The following is a 25821-nucleotide window of genomic DNA, read 5'->3' on the forward strand; positions in this document are numbered from 1 at the left end:
CAGCAGAGAGCTGGATCAGAATTGGAGCAACCAGACATGAACCGGCACACATAACGGATGCCTGCACTGCAGGTGGTGGCTTTACCCGCTCTGCTAGCCCTTTTTTTGTATATAATTTTTAAAAATAATAATTGTCATTGAGAATCTAGGGTATTATGGAAACTACAGATAGATATTTTAAATGAAAAGTTATTTCATTTAATACTCAAAATAGCTCTATGAAGTTGGAATTTTTATGCAAGTTTTATTAACAAACAGCCTAAGAAATTTTAAATTATTGGCACAAAATCACATTGTAGTTTAGTGACACTACCATCATCCAAACACATGACTGTTGTTCACCTAGGTCCATGTTTCCACCAATAATCTAAACCACCTCCAGAGTGTCTAGTACAGCCACTCAAAACTAGTAATACTCAAATTCATCAGCTGAGATATTTCTACAACTGGGTCAGAATATCAAGGGCAAAAATGGTATTGCAAACATAAATTCAACTTGTGTTTCCTCATTATCTAGGATGTGTTAAGCACTAAGCTAGGCACTGAGGTTAGGATGATGAACAAGACAGTTCAAGAAAACTAGCAACCTGGTCAGCAAGACTGATGCTTATAGGACAAACTACAACGGAATAAAGTCCTAGAGATTTCTATTTGTTCACTGGGTCTGCCTGAGGCTTTACTTCAGTTATAGGAGATCTTCTAGATTATAAAATACAGTCACTAAGACAGCAGTTCTACCCCTAATATAGGTGAAAGTCGATTTAAAATAGAAAGTAACTCAACAAATAGCAAGATCTCAAGCTTGCATGTTCTTAATGCACACTTGTCTCACATTGTATTCCAGTAAATTTCAACAAGGCTCAGCTGAGTTGTTTCATTTAACTTTTACTATAACATTTTTACAAACTACACTCGCTGATCAATGATGCTTTGGCTATGTAGCTAACTACCTGGTAATACTTATCCTTCTGTACTTTGAAATCCAGCCTTCTATTTACCAAGCATAAAGGCAAATGCCAGTTAAACTGCTTTAGTTCCATCTTTCTGATGTTCAAGTGCAGGAACAATTATCTCCATCAATATTTAATGGCCTAATCCTAAGCAGACAGTGCCACAAGTATAGGCAATAGTCCTGTTAACATGCTGTTAATGTTCAAGCATAGAAGCAGAAATGGACTATACAGTTACTGAAAACACACAGTGGTACATTTCCCCAAGGTAAAATTCTCTCCGCACTCTCTGGTCTACCTTCATTGATAATAAGGGAATTAGAACCATTTCAGAGATGTGTTCAGTGGGTTCAGCTTATGCACTCTTTAATATTCATGGGGAGAACAAGGCTTTCCCAGTTCTTCCAGTTTTCAGAGTAATGAATATTGTGACTCTCTGGTTCTAATGAAACATCTCATGACCTCACCCACCCAGAGTTTTACTTGGTCCTTTTCTGATCTAATGCTTGAAATAGCCATTATTACATAGCAAGCATTATTGCCCAGGTACTTGGAATTAGATAATCGGTCATCAATTAGGAATATTTCTATAAAAATGAGATATGAATGACAAGAAACAAAAATTATAAAAGGTTTTAGTGAAATACAAATATTTTTCAACCGTAACATAGAACTGCAGCAGGATAAATCATTTCATTGAGAAGGTCATAGGGTGGACTGTGTATGATTAGATCTCTTTTTCTCCTTAGTCTCTTAAAAACACTGAAGACTGAAGATGGGGGAGGAGAGGCATGGGCTGTGGGAGGTGAACTATCATGTAAAAAGCATCCTTCAGGAGAAAAACAACTTAGAGGAAGTGTAGGCAGAGAAATCTTGTAAAGATTCAAAGAGCAAAAGTAACCAAAGAAACAAAAGATCCTTCTTTATCTGTTTATTCATAGGCTAAATACACTCATGGCAGCTGTGCTTGAGAATAAAGTCTGTATTGTCTTCGTTAGGATCTAAAGTTTGACCTTAAAGGTTATATAACTTCCTCTAAGTCTGAAACAATTGAGATTTTCCACTGAATAGAAAATTTCAGCAAGTTTCCCGGATAAATGTGATGTCCAATGGCAACCCTCTTATTCACGGTTACACTTTCTATAGTGTAGATACCAACAATCAAATGTGATCAGATGTTAAATGGAAAATTCAATAAATAAATAATTCCTGAGTTTTAAATTGTACACCATTCTGAGTAGCATGCAGAAGTCCTGTGCCATCCTGCCCAACACTGCAATCACCCCTTTGTCCAACACATCCATGCTGTATATGCTACCTGTTTGTTAGTCACTTAGTAGGCATCTTGGTTATCAACTTTACAGTCACCTATTGCAGTGCTTTTGTTCAATTAATCCTTATTGTGCTTAATAACAGCCCAAGATGCAAGAGTAGTGATGCTGACAATTCAGATATGCTAAAGAAAAAACTTAAAGTGCTTCCTTTAGGTGAAAAGGTGAAAGTTCTCAAAATAAGAGAAAAAATATGATGGGTTTGCTAAGGTGTGTGAAATTTGTGAAATTGTGAAGAAGAAAACAGAAATTCATGTTAGTGTGTTTGTATAAGAAAAAACAAAGTACATACAGGATCCTATGCCCTCTCCTGTTTCAGACATTTCCAAGGGTCTTGGAGTGTATTTCCAAATGGATAAAAAGAACTTCAATTCTGTTCAAATGCTTTCAGGAAACTTCCATGATTTTTCTTTCCTTTGTTTGAGCACCATGATTCTTCAAATTTTTTATATCAAATACCTCGTCAATATTAGAGAACAAAGCTTAAACACATTTTCCCTAAACATCAAAGTACTCAACATTGCCCAGTTGGAGAAAGAGCAAGAGCGTTTAACCAGTCTGGCAATCTGGTAGACTTGGATGAACATAACAAATATTCAATTTTTACAGATTCTTACAGACTGGACTTCATGTATTTATACAATTTTCTGGTTCTTGTAAGTAAAAGTGCAGAATGTCACTGTAAGAATATTTCTTGTTCTTTTGCCAAATCCAGTTCTTAAGTACTATGTTTATAGAACCATCTGTCATGTTTACATAGCAGAACTCAAAGACAGAAATGTCTCATTTGTCAGAAGCATGACCATGCCCATAAGCCTATCTATTATATAAATTATTTTGGAGTAGATTAGGATCTTTCTCCATAAATGTTCATTAACTAAAAAACAGGGTCAAGCCTAATGCAAGAAATGGGGAAGTAGATGACTTTGTTTTTAAAACCCTGCCTCCCTCCTATACTATACCCCAGCAAAGCCGCTTACTGCCTATATTTTTCATTGTTCACTTCATCCAGGCAATGTTCCAGCCCACGTTCTTCCCTTCATTCATGCAATGGATGTATCTTGAGCACCTACCACATGTCACCACGCAGTACTCAGGTAATTGGGTATCTCAATGATCCCTGGCCTTGTAGAGCTTGAATTCTGACATGTGAAACAGAAAATAACATAGTAAGTAATGTAAATAGGACATTAGAAGATAATATGACCACAGAAAATAAAGAAAATTCAGTACATGTGCTTCAGGCGGCGGGGGTGGGGGAGGAGGACACACCAATTCCCCAAATCTTAAGTTAAGCTAGGTGTATTTGAGGAACCACTGGGAGATCAGTGTGGACAAGAAGGACAGGAATAGAAGAAGTGACAGAGAATCAAGCTTGGGAGGTGGGGATCCTAGAAGCTTCTGTGAGAACTGGCTTTTAGGCTGCCCCAAATCTCATGCCACAAAGTTCTGTGCTTTGTTAAGTCTCAGAGCTGACCAATCTCATGATATCTTCATTCTCTCATGCAATCCTGCATTTATTCATTCAATTAGAAAATATTTATGAAGGGCATAAACATGACGGGTACTAAGAATATAACTGTAAGGAAAATAGATATAAAACCTGTCTTCAGGGAGTTCACAGTCCAGTACAGAAGACACCAGTATCCTGAGTCAGAGGTGTTCTCTCCAGCCAGTGAAGTGGAGGTGATCATTAAGAGACTGGAAGGGGTGGCTGAATCCAGAGAACAGGGCAGAGAGGTGGGGACCGGCTGGAGGGTTGGGTCAGAAGCTGGGACTGAATTTCCTAAGGTTCAGAGACTGCATGGAGCAGACAGTCTGTCTTTTTTCTAAGCACACTGGGAAGCTACTGAAAGATTTGAAGTTTGGTAGCGCCTTGATCAGATTTAAGTTACAAGGAACAGTAATCCACATTGACATGTATTAGTAAGCTTATGACCCCATTATTTAAATAACATGTGTGTGTATGTTTAAAGATTTCTTTTTTTTATTTGAAAGGCAGAGTTAGAGAAAGAGAGAGAGAGAGAGAGAGAGAGAGAGAGAGAGAATTTTCCATCCTTTGGTTCACTCCTCAAATGGTTGCAATGGCTGGAGCTAGGCCAGATCAAAGACAGAAGCCAGAAACTAGGAACTTCTTCCTGACCTTCTGCAGGGGTACAGGGGCCAAAATCTTGGGCCATCTACTGCTGCTTTCCCAGGCATGTTATCAAAGAGCTGGCTTGGAAATGGAGTAGCCAGCACTTGAACCGGTGCCCATATGGGATGCCAGTGCTATAGGCAAGGGCTTAACCCACCACGCCACAACGCCAGCCCTGTGTTTGTGTTTTAAGTGGGAATCTTCTAGAGGTAACCCTGAACTCAGGGAGGCTCTGGTAAGAATCCTAAATATTGTAGCAAGCTGAGGAATTAAAATCAAATTGGAGAGGGAGATTACTTGAATAATCCATCAATTAAATCCAGGAACAAAGTCAGATTCTATGAGTTAGACCTGTAAAATATGGCTTTCATTAAATCTGAAAAATATGGGTTTCATTAATCTATTAAGATGTCAGTGAGAAACAAAATATTATTTTAGGATGAATACTTAATCTCTTTCATTTCTGCCATAAGCATCTGGAAACCTGACCATGTTAAATGACTTTGCCAAGGTCACAAAGAAATTTCATATAAGTTCCTCCAGCTTAAAGTGCTTGTTTAAAACATGTAATGGGCAAATTAATTTAAGGCACAAATAGAAAGCTATGGACACCTTAAAGACTCCAAATTCTTTTGTTTGCACTCCTAAAACATCGTGGAACACTTATGTCCATGCAGCCTTAAAAAGCCTGCTGTTCTCGGGGCACACTTCATAAACCCCAGTCAATTGTCTCTTCTGCAGTATCTTTTTCACAGTTGTGTGTTTAGTCTTCTCAAATTAGTCCTCAGAAGGAAATCTGTTTGGTGTCTGCTTTCCCTCTCCCTACCTTGTCCACTAGCCCTCCTCCTAGTACTACTACTACTACTAGAAGCATTTGATAACAGTCCAAAAATGTTGACAAATGTTGACTGAGCATCAGTGATGCACCAGGAAGTCTAATAAGATCAGAAGATATGAAGGTTTTTCTCCCAAAACACATGTAGTGGGGGCAAATGACAAAAATAACTGAATGGTCAGAGTAATGTCACATTTTCTCCGGAACTGGAAGCAGCATAACGGTGCCATTGACTCTTAGATGAAAGATGCCTCCCGGAAGTGATGGACATGACCAGTTCTGATGGACTCTGAAGTCTGTGAAATGGACACAGGAAGAGGGATGCTACAGGCAGATGGAGCTGTGTGTGCAAATGATTATTTCAGATAGTGTGGGCAATTTTAGTGTCAGGTGTGTATAGGCAAGGAAGGCAGAATTAGACTGCAAAAGTAACCAGGACAAAGATCCTAGAGGGAACTATATACCATATTAAGGACTTGGAATTTTCTTAGAATGTAGGGTTTTGTTACTGAATTATAATATACCACTTCTGATTTTCCCATTACCTCTTTGTTAATTCTAAGAGATCTGTTATGGATTACGCCATTTTCTGCTATTTATTTTCAATCTAAAGCAACATAGAGTATACCAAAGGGAGTGAAATACTGAATCTCATCCCAACAAACAAATATATACATATTTATATCATTAAATAGCATTCACAATGTAGTTAATGTGAAACATTAACCAGAGCGGAGCAGATTTTTAGCCTAGACATTAGGCTAAGACACGTATATCCCACATCACTGTTTCTGGGTCTGATTTCCAGCTCTGACTCCTGACTTCAGTTTCCCCCTAATTCAGACCCTGGGAGGCCGTGCTTATATCTCTAGTAATTGAGTTCCTACCACTCATGTGGGAGACCTAGATGGTGTGCCCTGCTCCTAACTCTGGCTGTTACAAGCATTTGGAAAATGGATCAATTGATTATTTCTCTCTCTCTCTCTCTCTCTCTCTCTCTCTCTCTCTCCCCCTCCCTCCCTCCTCCTTTTCAAATTAAAAAAGAAAGAAAGAGAATTAATTAACCAAACAGGTTTCCTCTCTACCCAATACAATAACAGCAAAAAAGGAAAACCATTTACTTGGTACATTATATTTTTTATTATGTGTTTAATATGACTGAAGTTGTAAACTAAGCCTTTAAAAAAAAAAAGATTTATTTTATTTATTTGATGGGCAGAGTTACAGAGAGGGAGGGAGGGAGAGAGGGAGGGAGGGAGGAAGAGATCTTTCATCTACTGGTTCACTTCCCCAAAAGGTCTTAATGGCCAGGGGTGGGCCAGGTCAAAGCCAGGAACCAGGAGCTTATTCTAGGTCTCCCACATCGATACAGGGGCCCAAGCACTTGGGTCATCTTCTGCTGCTTTCCCAGGCATATTAGCGGGGAGCCAGATCTAAGTAGAGCAGCCAGGACTCAAACCAGTGCCCATATGGGATGCTGGTGTCACAGGCAGTGGCTTTACAGGCTACAGCACAACACTATCCCCAAATTAAGCCTTTTGAAGGTAAGTGAATTCTTAATTCTGATTGAACATTGATCTCTTATATATAATATAATATTCCTATTTAAAACTTGTAACAATCAAATGTTGTCGACAATTGTTATTTTATACCTACATATGCATAGCGTGAGTATAATAAAGTTGATATAGATGCCATGAAATTAATTTTGTATTTATGTCTTAATGTTTACATATTGACTCTTTCACCTTTACATTGTTTTATGTTGATAACCATCAAAAGTAGTCTGTAGAAATGAATATTATTTGACAGCTTAGCTCATATACATGGTATATATTATATACATTTGCATTATATAATATATATAATTTATGAAAGATTTTTAAAGAATATGCTAAAATCTACCTCTGGATTGAGCAAAATAAGAAGGGTTAATTTTACTCAACTCTATTTTGATGTGATACCATCTGCCTATATTGAGAGTCCCAAAAAGAAAATTTCAGTGAAGCTCATTATTGTTCACATAGAACCTTATCCTTTGCATATCGCATCGTGCTCCTTGTGAAGGTACATGTGATATCAACACAGATAATTGCTGAGGGCTGGCCCCGTGGCACAGTGGGTTATGCTGCCACCTGCAAACCTGGCACCCATATTAGAATACTATTTTCAGTCCCAGCAGCTTCACTTCCAATTCCAGCTTCCTGCTAATGTCCAGTGGATGAGGGCTCAATTACCAGGGTCCCTATGACCACAACATGGGAGACCTGGATGGAGTTTCTGGTTAGTGGCTTCAGCCTGGCCCAGCCCTGAATGATGGCAAATATCTGGGGGAGTGAATTAGTAGATGGAAAACCTCTCCCTCTCTGTATCTGTTTTTTCATCTGTCACTGACACTCTACCTTTAAAATAAATAAATAAACCTTTTAAAAAATAATTTGAAAGATCTCTGGCCATCAAAGAAGGAGGTACCTTTCTCCGCAGGGAGGAGAGAACTTCCACTTTGATTATGGCCTTTTCTAAATAAGGTCAGAGTTTGTGAACTCAAGAGGCTTCCATAGCCTTGGCAGCTCATGACAAGAGCCTCGGGTGATTACTGACATCATAAATAAGAGTATCAACTGTTAAATAAACAACAAGAGTCACTGTGTACTTACTCCCCATGTAGGATCTCTGTCCTTAATTTGCTGTACTATGTGAATGAACGGTAAAACTAGTACTCAAACAGTACTTTATACTTTGTGCATTTGTGTGGATGCAAACTGTTAAAATCTTTACTTAGTGTATACTAAGTTGATCTTCTGTATATAAAGATAATTGAAAATGAATCTTGATGAAGAATAGGATGGGAGAGGGAGTAGGAGATGGGATGGTTGCAGGTGGGAGGGAGGTTATGGGGGGAAAAGCCACTATAATCCAAAAGATGTACTTTGGAAATTTATATTTATTAAATAAAAGTTTAAAAAAGTAATTTGAGCTTCCTCAGAGTTTCCATTACTTTTTCTCCAATATACATATTCTAAATTGTATAACTGAACAACTTTCCTTTTGCCCATTAGAAAAGCCAAAGCCAGATTTGAAACTGGCATACTTTGGCTTATATATTGGTTTTAACTTGTACAATTTGAAGTGTCTGAACACATATGTTGATTTGTGTGGCCTCCACAACCAACCATCCGTATACAGTTCTGCCACCTACAGAGCTCCTTCCTCTGATCCGCCTCAGTTTCACCCTTCCTCGCTTCAACTCCTGGCAACCTCTGCTCTTCTTCCCTACTGTACCTTGTCAATCGAGACCGTCATATAAGTGGTACAGATGTTTATAGACTGACTTCCTTCCTGCTGTCATTTCTGAGGTTCATCCAAGCTACTGTTTCTGTCAGTAATCTGTTTGCTTCTCTGACTCAGTGGTATTCCAGGTATGGGCACATTAGTTTGTTTACTCTTTTACCCACTGCTTTCAGTTGGTGACAGTAAGAAATCAAACTGTGATATTCTTGCACATACATACATTGGGTGAAATGGAAGATTTCGTTTCTTTAGGATAAACATCAAGAGTGGTATTGCTGGCCCATATGGCAGGTGTATGTGTAACTAGAAACTAGGCTTTCCCAGAGAGGACGGACCATTCTGTACTCCCTGGCAGTGTTAGCACAGTTCCATTTTCTCCACACTCCCATGCATACCCAACATTATCAGTGCTTTTATTTAAGCCATTCCAGTAGGAATGTGGTAATGTCTCACTGTGGCTTAAATTTGGATTTCCCTAAAGGTGGGTCCACATATTTTCATGTGTTAACTTCCTGCTATAGATTCATATGCTGCCCAATTTTGTTAATTATTCTTTCTTGATGACCACTTTTAAGTTATGATATAATGCTTTTTTCTTCTTTGTTATGGAGGGAACTTGAAACATTTTTAGAATACATGTGGGCATAAATACGTAAGTTGAATATAATAAAGTCACAAAAATGTACCATTTCAACAAAGTCTAGTTTTAAATCTTCATTATTTTAACCTTTTTGCTGGATGTGTTTTTGGCGGTCTAAGCTATGTAGAAAACTATGTATTTTTCTCTTCTTATTTCTAAGGTCTGGAATGGAATCTAGAAAAGAACACTAAATCACTAAAAAGAGACATGATAATACTTTCAACAAAGAACCCCATGGAATTGTTCTTTTGAAATGTTATTACATTGTGTGTGTGTGTGTACTTGGTTCTGCCAATTACATTCTGCAATTCCTGTTCACTGCCAGCTCTGGAGAGGGATATGGCCAAATTACTGTGGAGTTTTTTTATGTAGCTGTCACCAGAAAAGTTTGACAAAAGTCTCTTCAGATTGGAACTGCAGAAAAAGTTCACAATGACCAGAAAGAGCATCCAGTTTAACTGGTTGGGTTCTGCTGAAAATGGTGTTTGAGAGCAGGTTCATCAAAAGCACAAACTCTGTTGCAAACCTGGGATTACATCATATGAATTAATTCATGCACTGGACAGTTGCTGGGTAATTTTTGATAAAATACGATAGTTTTCATTAAACTTAATGTAAAATTATACATGTAAAAGGCAAAGCTAAAGCTAAAACTCAAACATTACTGTATCACACAAAACAAAACTGCCCTCATCACTCACCCCTTGCCAAGTTAGGGCAAGCTCTCAGCAAGCTCATGACTGGAGCTCATTATTGTATTTGGTGCACTCTGAATCAAGTGCCTGCTTGACTGGCTGAGTCTAGGAAACTCAGCTTCTAAAATCCACAGGCTTCAGAGAGGTCTCATGTGTTCTGAAGTTTCTCCAAGGGATTAGGACTACTTGGTCCTAGAGGGGGAGTGGGGAATGACAGGCTGCCTCTGCTGGTCTCCCTCTCTCCAAAATGCTTAATGTTTACCTGGAGACTAATCCATGCTTCAACAACTTTCAAAAGAAATGAGGGGCCGGCGCCGTGGCTCACTAGGCTAATCCTCCGCCTAGCGGCGCCGGCACACCGGGTTCTAGTCCCGGTCGGGGCGCTGGATTCTGTCCTGGTTGCCCCTCTTCCAGGCCAGCTCTCTGCTGTGGCCCAGGAGTGCAGTGGAGGATGGCCCAAGTGCTTGGGCCCTGCACCCCATGGGAGACCAGGAGAAGCACCTGACTCCTGCCTTCGGATCAGCGTGGTGCGCCGGCCGCGGCGGCCATTGGAGGGTGAACCAGCGGCAAAAGGAAGATCTTTCTCTCTCTCTCTCTCTCACTGTCCACTCTGCCTGTCAAAAAAAAAAAAAAAAAAGAAAAGAAAAGAAATGAGAAGTCCTGTCTGCTGAAGCTAGCCTTCCTCAGAAGAGAAGGAAGGGAGGTGGACACAGTAAAAAGGAAGGAAAGGGGGAAGGAAGCAGGGAGGAAAGGAGAGAGGGGGATGGAAGGATAGGAAGGAGGGAGGGTTGATTTTTAGAGCAAGAACAAAAAAATTACGCCATAAATATATGTGGAGAGAATGGATGAATGTGTATAAATTCCTTACAAGAGGGTATCCTGTTGGCGTAAATGGATGTAGTCAATGTTTTAATTCTTTCTTGCTAGATAAGATATGAATGGTGGCAGAGAAGTAAATAAATGGGGGAGACACTGCTCCTGAGTTTCAGGGAAGGATACTGGAAGAAGACATGGAAGGTGTTAAGTGGTTTTCTACTGCACGATTCTGCCGAGAGTTAGCCCAGCTTAACTGCATCTATATGCTGATTAATTACCTGATCTGATATAGCATGCCCATGGGCACAGGTCTCAAAGGCAGATTTCTTGGGTTGAAATCCAAACACCAATTACTGACTGTCTGTTTTTTTTTTTTTTAAAGAGTTATTTATTTATTGACATGAAGACAGAATAACAGAACGAAAGAGAGAGAGAGCAACAGCGAGAGGGAGATAAAGGGAAAGAGATCTTCGATCACTGGTTCATTCCCAAAATGGCCTTAGTGGTCCAGATTGGGCCAGGCTGAAGCCAGGAGTCAGGCCTCCCACATGGGTGACAGGAGCCCAAGTACTCGGGGCCTTAGCACATTCACAGGGAGCTGAAACAGAAGCAGTGTACCGTGACTCAAACCCATGTGGGATGTGGGCGTCACAAGCAATGGCTTAACCTGCTGCGCCACATCTGTCTGTCCTTGATTCTCACCAACTCTGTCTCTTAATTTCTTCATATGTTCAACACAGATAAGAGTGAGACCTATCTAGCAGTATTATTATGAGGATTACAAGAGTTATTATAAGCATAAATGCTACAGTAAGCAGACCAAAGTCTTAATAAGTTGGCTCTTTATTATTCAGTGAAACAAAAAGTGATAAAAGGTATATCAACCAATTGTCTGGGTTACATTAAAAATGAAGTTATCCTCTGTGATTGTAGGCCCTTGAAATATTGAACTTTTCATTGTAATTGTTTAATTGGTTTGCCAGGACAATCAGCTTCCTAATTAGTTTAAGCACTGCTTCCTTTGTAAGACAAAGACTCCCCAAGAGAAGTTAAATGCAAGATTCCAGAACAGCCGAGAAATACACAAGAGGTAAAATTATTCTCAAGGCAGCAGGAAAGGGAGACCGACCGTGTTGGTGACCTGTGGCTGTTGAATTAAACCAACAACTGGACACAGGAATAAGCAACTGGTTGTATCTCAAGTCTGGTGCACAACTGTCAAATATTCATCACTGGTAGTGCCTCATGGAAGACAGGGGAGATAAACGCTTTGTCAGTAAAGTTCTATTGCAATTATTTTTAGAAAAAAAGAAATCCCATGTTGCTTGAGTTGGAATTTGGCCACCATACCTAAAGTTAACATGCTTAAGATTGTAAACACTATTGATGATAGGAAAAAATTGAGACCATATTTTTAGACTTTAATTTTAACCCAAAGAGAGAAAAACCCCAACAGAGTTGGCAGGAAAAGCAACTGGAAGGGATCCAACTCTTCCAAATATTCGTCAATATAAGTTTCAAACAAAAATGATAAGGAAATCCTACAGACCGAGCTGGCATAGATTTAAAAAAATAACACAGAAAGTTGAGGTTTAGTCCCTGTAAAATGAGAAGAATCCAAGCGACCTAAGAGGGAAGTCCTATACACTACATTAAATTTCTAATTTGTTACTTACTAACAAGCTTTCAGGGTCATCCATGAATCAATCCCCAGTACAAGGGGAAAAGGCAAAATTGCCCACGGATTGCTTCAAAAGCTTTCAAATGTACCAATTAATCAATAGTGATCATTGATTGGGACAGCGAACTTCCTGTTCCTTCAGGGATTTGCTTCACCGCAGAGCTTCTCTGGAACCCTTCTCGGAAGGCAGCAAATCTTGGGATCCACAACAACCTCAATAACGACTGTCCTATACTTCCTGTCTTCTTCTAATTTCTTCCAGTAATAGCAAATACTTCATAATGGAAGATTTAATTAACTGAGTTTCCACAAAGCTATTTACAGTGAACTGGGAACATTAGCTTTAATTTTTATTGTTCAAGAATGAAGATACCCTTTTACGACAGATTAAATGCAGTAGGAAAAGAATGTTTTAACCACACTAAAGTGTGGGAACCTACTGGTGAACATCAACTTTGCTGCTGAGAAAACGAAGGCTAGGCAGTCTCATGAGAAGGGGAAGAGCCTGCTTGAAGCTTCTTGTCTTCTCCTTATCTCTCTTGCATGACCATTAACAGGCCTCACTCAGGTCCACAGGGGCTCCAACCTGGGTGACCAGAAAGAAAAAGCATTCTAGGAAAAGCGGGCAAGATGGAAGGTCCTGTCCATCCCCACTCCTCCCAAAGCAGAACCTTACCTATTTTTCAAAACATGTAGGAAGTGTTTCTGGAGACATTAGAAATGTACTTTTGACAGTAAGATCCTGCTTAAAAGAAAATACATCACTGGGCAATACTAAAAAGGAGAAAGAAAAGTTGGTGTGGCCTTGACAAAACAGAGAGGACTTCAGATCAATCAGACAAACAGTATTTTTTTTTCACAGTATTTCTTAATTTATAACCTCTAAGTTTATACTATCATAAGCTTAGAATGCACATTATTTGGCTATTATCTACTTCAAAAATCAATCTCACAAGCAGTGAGTCATCCCAGTCCTGCACACAAACACATATTGGGTGCACACATGTCCTTTTATTTTAGTGTGTCTTTAAAACCTTTATGGAAATGAGCTGCTGAATACTACAGACTAGCCATTTTTCAAAGTGAGTATCTTTCACAGTTTTACCTTTTTCTCTCATTTGCCAGATGAAATTAGACCATATTACAGATTAACACCTTGCGAAGTACATTTATTAAACCGGAGCCATTTGACTTAGGGAGGCACTTGCACCCAGCAGCACTGAATGCCCAGGAAGAGGCAGGGAGCTGGATCAAAGGCTTACAGCTCCACGTAGCTTTGCACTGGGAGAAGACCTGGGTGCAAGATTTTTTTTTTATTTTTTGCTTTCAGCCTGAAGAAATCTGACATAGTGGCTATCCCGTGACTTGTATCATGAAATCCAGATAGTCACTGTTGGTTTGCACCCAAACGGAAGCCACCCCACGAATGACAATCACATTTTGCACCTTTCTCTGAGTGTGGAAATCCTCCTCTGTTTCTGACCCTGCTATGTACAGACTGGGAAAAGAAATGTATTTTTAAGAGCTCTCCAATTTATTCTTCCATAAAAAACAGAATAATTTTCATCTCTCTTATACCAAAAGAGACTTTAAAATGTATCAATGACAAGAGTTCACCAAGGACCAGGTTTCAGAGACAACTCCTAACCCCCAACTTCTTCCCTGGCATAGTTGGGGTATTGTAGCTCCAATTATTTTTGGATTTCTGAAGCAACTTATCTAAGAGTTAACTTTTTGATGGAGTTTACCGCTCCCCCCAAATAATTCATTACCGATGGTTATTCTGCCTTCACAATTAATCAGGTTTGAAAGTGCTTCATTTGGTGCATTTGTATTGTTTAAATAAATCTGGAAACACTAACCCTGTCACGTTCATGGGTTGAGTGTGGGAATGAATCTGTGGACACAGAGGGTAAAATACTTCAAGGCGTATCCCCAAGAGATTTCAGCTATACAATCAGAATTTATTTTACAAGAGGAGGGTGTCCCTGTGCAAGTGAGCCTTGTGGTGTGTTTTAAGGTCTCCTTAACCTGTCTCAGCAAATTGCATAAATCACAGCTATAAAGTCTTCCTATTCAGTGTGCTGGGCTAGGGAGAGCTGACCAGCTTTTGACCTCTCCTTCTGGGCCCCCACTGACCCTAACTTGGAAGTTCAGGCGGTCAATTGCAGGTCGCTGAGGGCAATCTCAGAGTCTTTTTAATGCTTCTGGGACGGCAAGGTTAAAATTATGCAGCCCAGGTATTTTGCTCAGTTTTCTGGATGTGTTGCTCTCAGAGTCCACATCTAGATGACCAAAAGGAGAAGGAGGGAAGGAACAGGAAAAAAAAAAAAAGACAGAAAAAACAAACTTTACATTGGTATCCAGCTAACCAGCCCCACTTTAGTATACACCAAGTTGGTCGTTTATCAGTATAATGGATCTACAGACAGCCTTAAACAATTGTCAAACATTCTTGTAAAAGCCATTAGTTTTTCAACTAATATATATCTGTTTTGTGCATTTGTTGAAGCCTTCACTTGTCACTGTTAAACTAAGCAGAGGCCTGATCAGTTTTCAGTGAGCGTGGAGCCTCAGGGTTCACCTGGGTCACCCACAAGATTTATGAGGCCCAGTGCCAGTATCTGATTGGGACTGTTAGTGCTAAAGAAAGCTGACACTTCCTCCCTTCCCCTCCTCCTCAAGCCCGACTCACAAAGTCCACTGACTTAACTTGTACATTCCCACTGGCTGCCTAAGAGGCAGCAAAATTGATGACCTGTACAGACACCAAAGTGGACATCAATAAAAAGAGATGGATGTGAACAAGTGGAGTGACATGCCTCATTGCTGAGGGGGCCAGGGAGAGAAGAGAAAAGGTTAAAAAAACACTGGAAAGTTATTTATATAAGCTTCAAGGACAAGGATTTTGTCACTACTTGCCTAAGGATTTGCTCTTAAAATATTTTTTCTTCTGGTTTCTATCCTTCTCTCATTGGCAAAAAAAAAAAAAAAAAAAATTAAAGTCTTGGGACTTCAGTAGTTACTAGATGTTTTTATATTTGTTGGCCTAAGTGTAGGAATTTTTGTGCATCTTTTTGTCACAAAAATCAAATGATACCATGAGATGGACTGAACATTGTTCCATCATATGCAAGAAAACTATAGTGCAATATTTTTTAAAGGAGCCACAGTTGGTTAAGCATTGCTCTTATGCTTCTTAATGAGTATGGCTGGTTAAAAATCATGAGCAGATTACACCATCTACAAGATGGTAGATCCAAGTGCGCTGAGGCACACCCTTTTGGAAGCATCTCCAAGGAACTGCCCCCAACATCAGGAATTTTTCTCCTGAATTCTGAATCCATGGGATCATTTACAGATGGGCAATGAGAGAAAGTATCTGGATTAGCCATTGTATCCTGGGTGCATTTCTATCTTAAAGTGCTTGTGAGAAACATGACTTGGTGGCTTTGCTAGCACTCCAAATTAGATCAACAAAGACAAGTAAAATGAATAAAAGGATAATTTTTAGGGTTTCTTCTATTTTATCCTTGATGTGTTTATTCGCCCTCTGGGATGCCTTCTGCATGCTTATGTGTTATGTAAATGAGATCTAAATCTAAAATGTCATCAACACAGTTGAGAGCGATTATGTGCTCAGCCACGTCAGAAGAAATGGCAGAATCCTCTGCGCACACTGCTTACAAGTAATTACTTAATACCAACTCTGCCTTGATTTTAAGGCTTTCTTCAGAAAACACGGCTTGATGATGCATTTTCCTAGAACATAGAAAATGACAAAAACTAAGAGATTTAATTTTAATCATTTCTAGGATTCCAGGGACTAGTGTCTACTTTTGATATGAAGCCCTACTAGGTTCTAAACCAGCCCAATGGCAGTTAACACTGTCTTGTTCTCCATTTCCTGTGTGGAGATGGAGCCTAACACCTTCAGGAACGAGAGTTTGAAGTTCTGCACCATTTCAACAATGTTAAGATAGGTCTGTCTCAAAGTCTACAGCTTAGCGTCTCTCTCTGCTCATGATGATGGCAACAGAAGTGTCAGTAGAACAGACTTGGCACTTGAATCACAAGAGAACTTGCAACAAAGAGAGAGGAGGGAGTTTTGGTCTCTGGAACTGTGTTTCCTATCTCAGCATAGTCAACCCATTCCAGAATCAACATCCCTAAGTGAGGATATTTGAGAAGGCCACACACTCAGGTGCCCAACATTGCACTGTTATATCCAGTACACACAGCAACATTTCAGCCTCAAGATTTGCTGATATGGAAAAGGTAAAACAAGTCTGGTTATCCATTTCCACCCTAAAAATATCATACTGGGATGGACATTTGACACAGTTATTGAACCACTGCATGGGAGGCACACACCCCATATCAGAGTGCCTGTGTTCAAGTCCCAGCTCTGCTCCTGATTCCGGCTTGCTGCGGCTAATTCACAGCTGGGAAGCAGCAGCTGATGGGTCAAATAATTGGATTCCTGTCACCCATGTAGGAAAATCAGATTGAATTCCCAGATTCCTGTTTCAAACTGGTGCAAACCTGGTTGTGGTGAGCATTTGGAGAGTGAACCAAGAGATGATCTATCTATCTATCTATCTATCTATCTTTCTTTCTCTCTCTCTCTCTCTCTCTCATTTCCTTTTCTTCCTGTCTATATACCTTTCAAATAAATAAAGGAAAGAAAAATTTACAAATTAGCTAATTAATGGAAGTCAATATCACAAAACTCTCAACCAAATAATCTTTCAAGGGAGTCCTTCTCCAATACTGCTGTTTTTGTTTGACATCAGCTCAGTTTTGAAAGTGTTACCAAACAAGTGTCTTCTGGTTCTTCACGTAAGACTTCACATCTTTGCCCTTGGGATTCTTACAGACTTCTAACATATCATTGGCTTTTCCGCTAGCTTAGCAAGATAGCCCTTACTGTTACAAAGTGAGCAAAGTTCCCATGGAAACTTCAGTGTGATCAGCATGAAGGATTTACATAGGTGTCTCAAACTCAACTTAAGACCTAATGTAACTTTCAGGAGGAAAATGATAAGTTTATGAAAGCCCTATCCAGGGGCAAGCAATCGGCACAGTGATTAAGATGTCTCTTTGGGTGCCTGAATCTCATATCAAAGTGTCTGAGTTTGAGTCCTGGCTCCACTTCCACTTCCAGATTTCCACTAATGCACACTCTGGGAGGCAGCCAGTGATGGATTCAAGTACTTGGTCCTATGCCACTCAAATGGGGAAACCTGGATGGAATTCAATCTGGCACAGTTTTGGCTGCTGCATGCATTTGGGGAGTGAACCAGCAAGTGGAAGATCAGTATCTGTCTGCCTGTCTCTTTGCCTTTCAAATAAAATGAAAATAAAAATGTTTAAAAAGGCTTGATCCATCAGTTTTCTAAGCAGTGTTTTATTTTTTAAGGATTTATTTGAAAGGTAGAGTTACAAAGAGATAGGGAGAGGCAGAGAAGAGAGATAAAGATCTTCAATCCACTGGTTCACTCCCCAAATGGCTGCAATGGCTAGGTCTGGGCCAGGCCAAAGCCAGAAGCCCAGAAACCCAGAAGCCCAGAACCCCAATCAGGTCTTCCACATGGATGGCAGGGGCCCAATAACTTGGGCCACCTTCCACTGATTTCCCAGGTACATTAAGGGAATAGGATCTGAAGCAAAGTAGCTGGGACTCAACCGGTGGCCATATGGGATGCTAGCATTGCAAGCAGTGGTTTAACATACTATACCACAAAGCCAGCCCCTAAGCAGGGTTTTAAAAAGTTGAGTGTGGTTTACTTACTTTTATGTCTTTAACATCATATATGGTACTACTATATTATTAAACTCCTACTGTCCATTTTGATATTTTCTTCTCCTTTTTCTTTGTAATTAAGACTTGTCAGAGCTGTGAGACTTTTTTTTTTTTTTTTTTTTTTTTTTTTTTTTTGACAGGCAGAGTGGACAGTGAGAGAGAGAGACAGAGAGAAAGGTCTTCCTTTGCCGTTGGTTCACCCTCCAATGGCCGCCGCGGCCGGCGCGCTGCGGCCGGCGCACCGCGCTGATCCGATGGCAGGAGCCAGGAGCCAGGTGCTTTTCCTGGTCTCCCATGGGGTGCAGGGCCCAAGCACCTGGGCCATCCTCCACTGCACTCCCTGGCCACAGCAGAGGGCTGGCCTGGAAGAGGGGCAACCGGGACAGAATCCGGCGCCCCGACCGGGACTAGAACCCGGTGTGCCGGCGCCGCTAGGCGGAGGATTAGCCTAGTGAGCCGCGGCGCCGGCGGAGCTGTGAGACTTACCTAGCATAATGCTTGGCATTAAGTAGGTGGGTGATACGCTTTAATTGGCTTGCCCAGCTCCCTTTGGCTTCCTCTGAGGCTGGGCCATTATTCCCCTGAATACAAGAAATTCATCGGACCCCAGCCAAAATACACAATTCAGGGTTTTAACTGCATTTTGGGAAGAAAATAAGGAAAGCCAAGGGACCAACCTTCACTTTATTCGGAATACAAGAGAGAGCCTCAGAACTATATAGATCCATTGCCTGTTCTCTTTCACTTAGATTTCTGAGTGTCACCAAAGACTTCATAAATTGAAGCTTCAAAAACCATGGTTCCATTGTTTAGGCCCGTCATTATCTCTAGCTGCTTCAGACAAATCTGTCACTCTAAGGGTTAACTCTGGGTCCCCTACCTGCCAAGACATTTCTGGTCATCTCTTCCAAGCTAACTGACAACTTGGATTTCCCATCAGCATCAGACAGGTGTCTTGGAAAGCTACCTCAAGCTGCTAAGTATTGGAATCCTCCATATTCTTTTCTGGGTGCCTGACACACACTTTTCCTAGACCCCTTGAGACAAAGAGTCCCCAGAAAATAATCACTCATGTGTCCCTGAGTAACACTGAAGAAGTGTTAAATATGTATCACAGAATCTGTAACTTCCATGTAAGAAGATTCTCAGGCCCTGAAGGCTACAGTGACTGGGCCCTGCTGACCTATAAAGTTATGGTGTGAGGCTCTGGATTCAAACAGATATTGAGCAGCACTGGACGTTGAACTTAACCCTCTCTGCACTGAGACTGGATGTGCAGAGAAAACTCCCTTTTCCAGCCTCTTAGGATTCTGAGAAGTGACAGACCAGCTTCCTCAGCTTGACTCAGCCAGCTGATTCCGTCTCACTTGATCTAGAAGAAGCAAATTAACAGTCTCCTAGCTGTCTCTTTATGCACTATAAAACATTCCTGGAGTTTGGAATTCATGTCGTTATTCTTTTTTTTTTTTCTCTAATCCATCTTTATTTTTTTTAAACTTTTATTTAATGAATATGAATTTCCAGAGTACAGCTTATGGATTACAATGGCTTCCCCCCAATAACGTCCCTCCCACCCGCAACCCTCCCCTTTCCCACTCCCTCTCCCCTTCCATTCACATCAAGATTCATTTTCGAATCTCTTTATATACAGATCAGTTGAGCATACATTAAGTAAAGATTTCAACAGTTTGCTCCCACACAGAAACATAAAGTGAAAAATACTGTTTGAGTACTAGTTATAGCATTAGATCTCAATGTACAGCACACTAAGCACAAAGATCCTACATGAGGAGTAAGTGCACAGTGACTCCTGTTGTTGACTTAACAAATTGACACTATTGTTTATGGCATCAGTAATCACCCTAGGCTCTTGTCATGAGCTGTCAAGGCTATGGAAGCCCCCTGAGTTCACTGACTCTGATCATATTTAGACAAGGCCATGGTCAAAGTGGAAGTTCTCTCCTCCCTTCAGAGAAAGGTACCTCCTTCTTTGATGGCCCGTTCTTTCCACTGGGATCTCGCTCGCAGAGATCTTCCATTTAGGTTTTTTTTTCCCCAGAGTGTCTTGGCTTTCCATGCCTGAAATACTCTCATGGGCTTTTCAGCCAGATCCGCATGCCTTAAGGGCTGATTCTGAGGCCAGAGTGCTGTTTAGGACATCTGCCATTCTATGGGTCTGCTGTGTATCTCACTTCCCATGTTGGATCGTTCTCTCCCTTTTTTATTCTATCAGCTAGTATTTGCAGACACTATTCTTGTTTATGTGATCCCTTTGGTTCTAAGTCCTGTCATTATGATCAATTGTGAACAGAAATTGATTTCTGTGAACAGAAATTGACTAGTGAGATGGCATTGGTACATGCCACCTTGCTGGGATTGAATTGGAATCCCCTGGTATGTTTCTAACTCTACCATTTGAGGTAAGTCAGCTTGAGCATGTCCCAAATTGCACATCTCTTCCCTCTCTTATTCCCACTCTCATATTTAACAGCGATCACTTTTCAGTTAAGTTTCGGCACTTAAGAATAATTGTGTATTGATTACAGTATTTTTACCAAAGAATGAATGTGTCTGGAATTTATAACAACAATGTTTAAAACAAGAGTACAGGTAAACATAAAAATTTGCCAACTCTCAGATTGTTTTTACTGGAGGGAAACAATAAAATAAGTTTAATTATTCCCTCTTTCTCCTTTGTTGATTGTTAAATTTATTTTTCAGCTTAAGAAATAAAATATGACAATAGTGCATAAAATCAATAATACCTTTAAAAAGATAGTAAGGATTAAATTGGAGGATGGACCAATACTGGTAATTTAGTACAGTTTATAACCTGTGAGTTCTCCTGAATTCATTAACCAATGTGAAATTCACAATGGAAAGATTGAGTTTCAAAGTTAATATATCAACCTAGGTCTCTATTTTATATATGAATATATAGCCATACATTTCATATTTTCCTTTCTCAAGATAGGTCATAAATTACCAAATATCTACATCAACACAATTGCAGATATTTTATTAAAGTGTGTCTCCATAAGATCAAGTGTTCCCGAAAATCTAAATGATTTAGTACATTAACCATACCATCCAGAAGCTCTGAATTGAAACACCAAAAAGAAGAAATTCCACTCTCAAACTATGTCTTATTTAGAAAATTTGGCTTTGTCATTTTTCAGCCTTTGACAGAGCATTGTCAAGATGGATGAGTAAAGACTGTCTTTGAAGATTTTTAAGTTTTAAATACTGTTTACTTCTTACCAAGCCAATGTTTACTATCTGCCCAATTTCTACTGAATGAAACTTCCAGGCACCTAAGAACACCTCATGGGGATTATGAAATAATCATCCATAGCAACAGATTGTGAATTGTGCTCTACGGCAAGAAAGTCCATTGCCACAATGATCAAATCTTTGTTTCCACTGAAAACATGTCTCAGGAAAACAAGCATTTGATTTTTGAAATTCCTTCATCGGCTATTTGAATTCTATCAAGTAAAATATTTATTTGGCAAAATCACTATTTTATGAGGAAACTATTTTCCCAAGTAGATGCAACTGAGCATGCCATATGCCCCCACTGTAAATAGAAATGGGATTTGTTACTTTAAAAGGTACAATATTTTCATTTATTGGTGGTGGTAGTGGTGGTGGTGCAGGAAGGAAAGGGGAAGGAGGAGGAGGAAAAGAAAGAGAACGTGTTTTCTTACCCTGGGCAGGATGCTGCACGGAAGTGCCAAAGGCTAAGTGGAATATAAGCAAAAAATATGTATGTCTCGCAGTTCTGGAGGTTGGAAGCCCCACGTGAGGATGTCTGCAAGGTCAGGGTCCCAATTGGCCCTCTTCCAGGGCCCTCTTCCAGGTTGCAGAATACCAGCTTCACCTGAATCCTCACACATGGCAGATCTCTAACTCCACCTTACAAGGGCACCAACCCCATTCATGAACTGTACCCTCCGACCTACTTCCCTCCTGGAGTCACCATCTCCAAACGGGTCACATGGTCACGTGGGGATTAGCTTTCAACTGCAGAATCTGGGGGCGGGACACACAAATATTCAGTCTGTAGCAGGTTTTTTTCATTATTTCTCCTAACTACCAATGGCTTTTTTATTTAAATGAAATTTAAATTAGCATCCTACCTGGGACTCTTTAGTCCATTAAGGTCACAGGTCAATCATTTTGGACAAACAATGCAAACAAAGCAGAAGATGGCAGTTATGTGGTTGATTCAATTAAATGAATAGGCTGATTGGGTAAAGAGATGCAGATACAATTAGCAGAACAATAGAGTGCCCCACTCTGTTCACATAATCAGCAAGACCATCTCTGTCATCCATATGGGCTATCCTACCTAAATTTAATGTTCAACCGCTCATAATCAGTAAGCTTCTGGTGGTTACAACAGCCTTTTTTGCCATGCTGGCATCCAATTTCTATTTTCCCCCTAGACATAGTCAACATGCAAAAGCACAGAAATTTCTCTTTTTTTTAAAATTACTTTCTACTACTTATTCTATTCTGCTATAATAAAAAAAAAACCTATATTGCAAACTGTGGGTAATACTTCGCACTGTCTATTCCCAGGATAACTTTTTAAACTATGCTGTGGCTCCCAATCGTGCTGATACTCATTCGACAAACAAAACTTACACCTCAATAAACAGCAAGTCTGCATATCAGATGAGATAAAAGATATGCAGTAAAAAAAACAGAGTTTCTAAAAAATAAGAAGAAAAGAAAGCCTGCAGTGCAAATTGGAGAATGGAATTTTGCCCTCTATTCCAGAGGGCTACTTCTGTCACCAAGTTGTTTCTCATTTCCACGAATTGTTTTTTTCGATAAAGATCTACTAGGGAAATGAAAGCAAGGAGTAGAGCGGAACTGGCTGGAGATGACAGATGGCTCTCCTTAATGACTTGTAAAAGAAAAGTGGCATCCCAAGTTTTACTTTATATAACACAGAAGGAAAATGCTAAGCAATGCTACGGATTTTATCTAACAATGTCTTTTTTATTTTGTGAAATATTATATTTTCAGTATTATTATTGACAGGTTGCTAAGGAACATATATATTAATCTTAGAAGGTTCTTTTCTTCTTTCTGACTTAATGTTAAAGATGAATGTCCTTCAAGTGAGTTCTCTGATCAGTAAAAGAAGTCATGTAGTCATGGACTACAGCACAGTAAATAAGACAGTTTTGTTCAGTCAAATGGACTTTCCACTAGAGAACCTCAAGTCTACTACTCTACAGCAGGTATTCTATTAGACAATATACTTATCGTGATAAAGTTAAGAATGAATAACACCTGTTATACTGTCATCTAAAGCATCATTCAGAAGCCCAAGGTTAACCAAATTAATATTCTAGCAAACATCCTTCTAGACAGATATAATTTTGTGTGTGTAGCTGAAATATATTTTATATATAGTATATACACATAAACATATACGCTTGAAAAAATACACACACACTCCTATGACAATTCATTTTTTAATGAGATTCACAATATTCTACAAATTATTTTTAAACTTAATGAAACACCAAGGATTTAATTCTTTGTCAATAGATCTTTGGTACCATTTGAATAACTGCATAGTAGCCAATTGAGTATATATAAAATAAATTTACTTTATATTCCCTCCACTGAATTTTTAAATTGGCTTGTTTTCTTATGATGGATTTTAAACTGTTTATAATTTTCTGGTATTATTAACAATATTATGAAGAATATTCCTTATTTTAACATCATTTTGTGCCATTTTAGGACACAGTCCTAGAAAAACAAATACATTTTAAACATTTATTCACATATTACCAGGCTTACTGGTGCAGACGTAAAATCTATCTACATTTTCCCTAATTTTCATTAGTTTCCTTATATCTTAAGGTATAGAAGATTGTGTCCATTTTGCCCATCAGCAAGGTAAACACTGATAGTTTCTTTTTAATTTGATTTCTACATGTATGATGCTACATAATCATCTCCAGTTCTTCTTTTGTGAACTTTACTATTTTGGTGTTCATTTATTCCTAATTCACTTGCAAATGCCCTTTTTAATGCTAAAGTTTTAATCCTTTATTTGTCAGCTATATAATGATTATTTTTCACAGCTTCTAATGTGTCTTTTCAGAGTTGTTTATGATGAATTTTGATCACTGGCTATTTTTGACTATTAAATATTTAGATATTATTTCCTGGTTTCTGGACCACATGACATGTTACAAAATATTCATAGTTGCATTCTTCTAAAGTTTTATGACTTTCTATTTAACATTAGAATGCCTGTGCTTGTAACAGTCTACCTCTACAGGAAGTTTCATTTCCATGCCAATCACATATTTAATGGATATTTTACCAATCTTAAAAACAGATAACACTCTTCTGTAAGACAGAATTTGCAATTGTTAACCTGGTTTATTTGGATGTATTTTAAATAGATTTTTTCAAGATTATTTTGTGCCTTCAAATACTCATATTCTGTTTTGCATTTTCTGTTTAATGTTATGTGTATTTAATTTTAGACCCTTGGAAGCATTATACGGTTCATGTTAGCAAGGTTTCACTTAAGATATTGAGGAAACCTCAAATTCTGCTTCTTGATGTGTTATATATTATGTGTTCTCCTCAAATATGTTAAGAAATAAAATATCTTCTTCCATACGTATCATACTTTTATAATTCTTGTTCTTAACATGGAACTTAAGATCCTACAGTCATAAAGTAAATTTAAAATGCATAATTATTATCTTACTCCTAGGCGTCACAGAAATCTTGAGATCATTGAGTCAGTCAAGACCCAGACAGTTTAAGAAACTTCTAGGTCATATTTTTAGTTATAATAACCAAATAGCCATATATATGTGTGTGTGTGTGTGTGTGTGTGTGTATATATATATATATATATATATATATAAACTCTATTGGGCATTTAAACATTTTTACACCACTCAAAAAAACCTAATGTTCTAAGTATTTTTTTAATTGATCTAATTCTATATGGTCTGTTGTGACTGAGACAAAGACCAGGAGACACTCCTTTCCTGTGTCTTTAAACTAGTACATAACTTCTGTTTAAGGGCCTAGTGACAACTGTAATGGACAATTTACAACCTACAGGGCTTCTGGATTAAATAACAGCAGTTCTGTAAACCAACAGGCTTCAGACTTTGGTGAAAGCACCAGTAATTTGTTTATTGCCTTTTCTCAGTTCCTCAATTACAATTGATCTCTGCTAAACAGTCTTGTGTTGCTAATTGCAGGGAAAGGGGGGGAAAGAACTTAATCTTTATAGACATCTTCTAGCCTAGGGTTGCTCCTTTTATAATTCAGTGTCACAATCTCACCTAAGCACAGATAAATGAGATCTATATCCGTAACTATAACAAATACTTCCAAAATTAATTTATAAACAATCGAAGTTGAAGGAGCTATGCTTGGAACAGAATAAGATGGTGACTGATTGTATCTGATATTGAGTCAATGACAGACAGACAAGAGCACTTGATTAGAGCTCTTGTCTTGCCAGATCACGTATTTGAATTCTACTGATAGGAGTTTAATCAGCACTTAATCTCCTTATCATGTCTAAAGTGTTGATCAACTTTAAGTACTTAACATAACACAGAACGCCTAC

At 39.1% G+C, this 25821-nt stretch overlaps 1 long non-coding RNA gene and 1 pseudogene across 1 annotated transcript in view; one reads left to right on the top strand and one right to left on the bottom strand.

Moving 5' to 3' along the window:
- The window catches only part of LOC103349547 (uncharacterized), a 556187-nt gene that overhangs the window by 156976 nt on the left and 373390 nt on the right, over positions 1–25821 (bottom strand). The gene's annotated exons all lie outside the window — the stretch shown is intronic.
- Positions 3839–25821, top strand: part of LOC100348742 (beta-chimaerin pseudogene) — a 35216-nt pseudogene continuing 13233 nt past the window's right edge.

The sequence above is a fragment of the Oryctolagus cuniculus genome, chromosome 14 (genome assembly GCF_051225735.1).
Source record: "Oryctolagus cuniculus isolate XC-2025 breed Fujian yellow rabbit chromosome 14, ASM5122573v1, whole genome shotgun sequence".
Classification (NCBI taxonomy): domain Eukaryota; kingdom Metazoa; phylum Chordata; class Mammalia; order Lagomorpha; family Leporidae; genus Oryctolagus; species Oryctolagus cuniculus.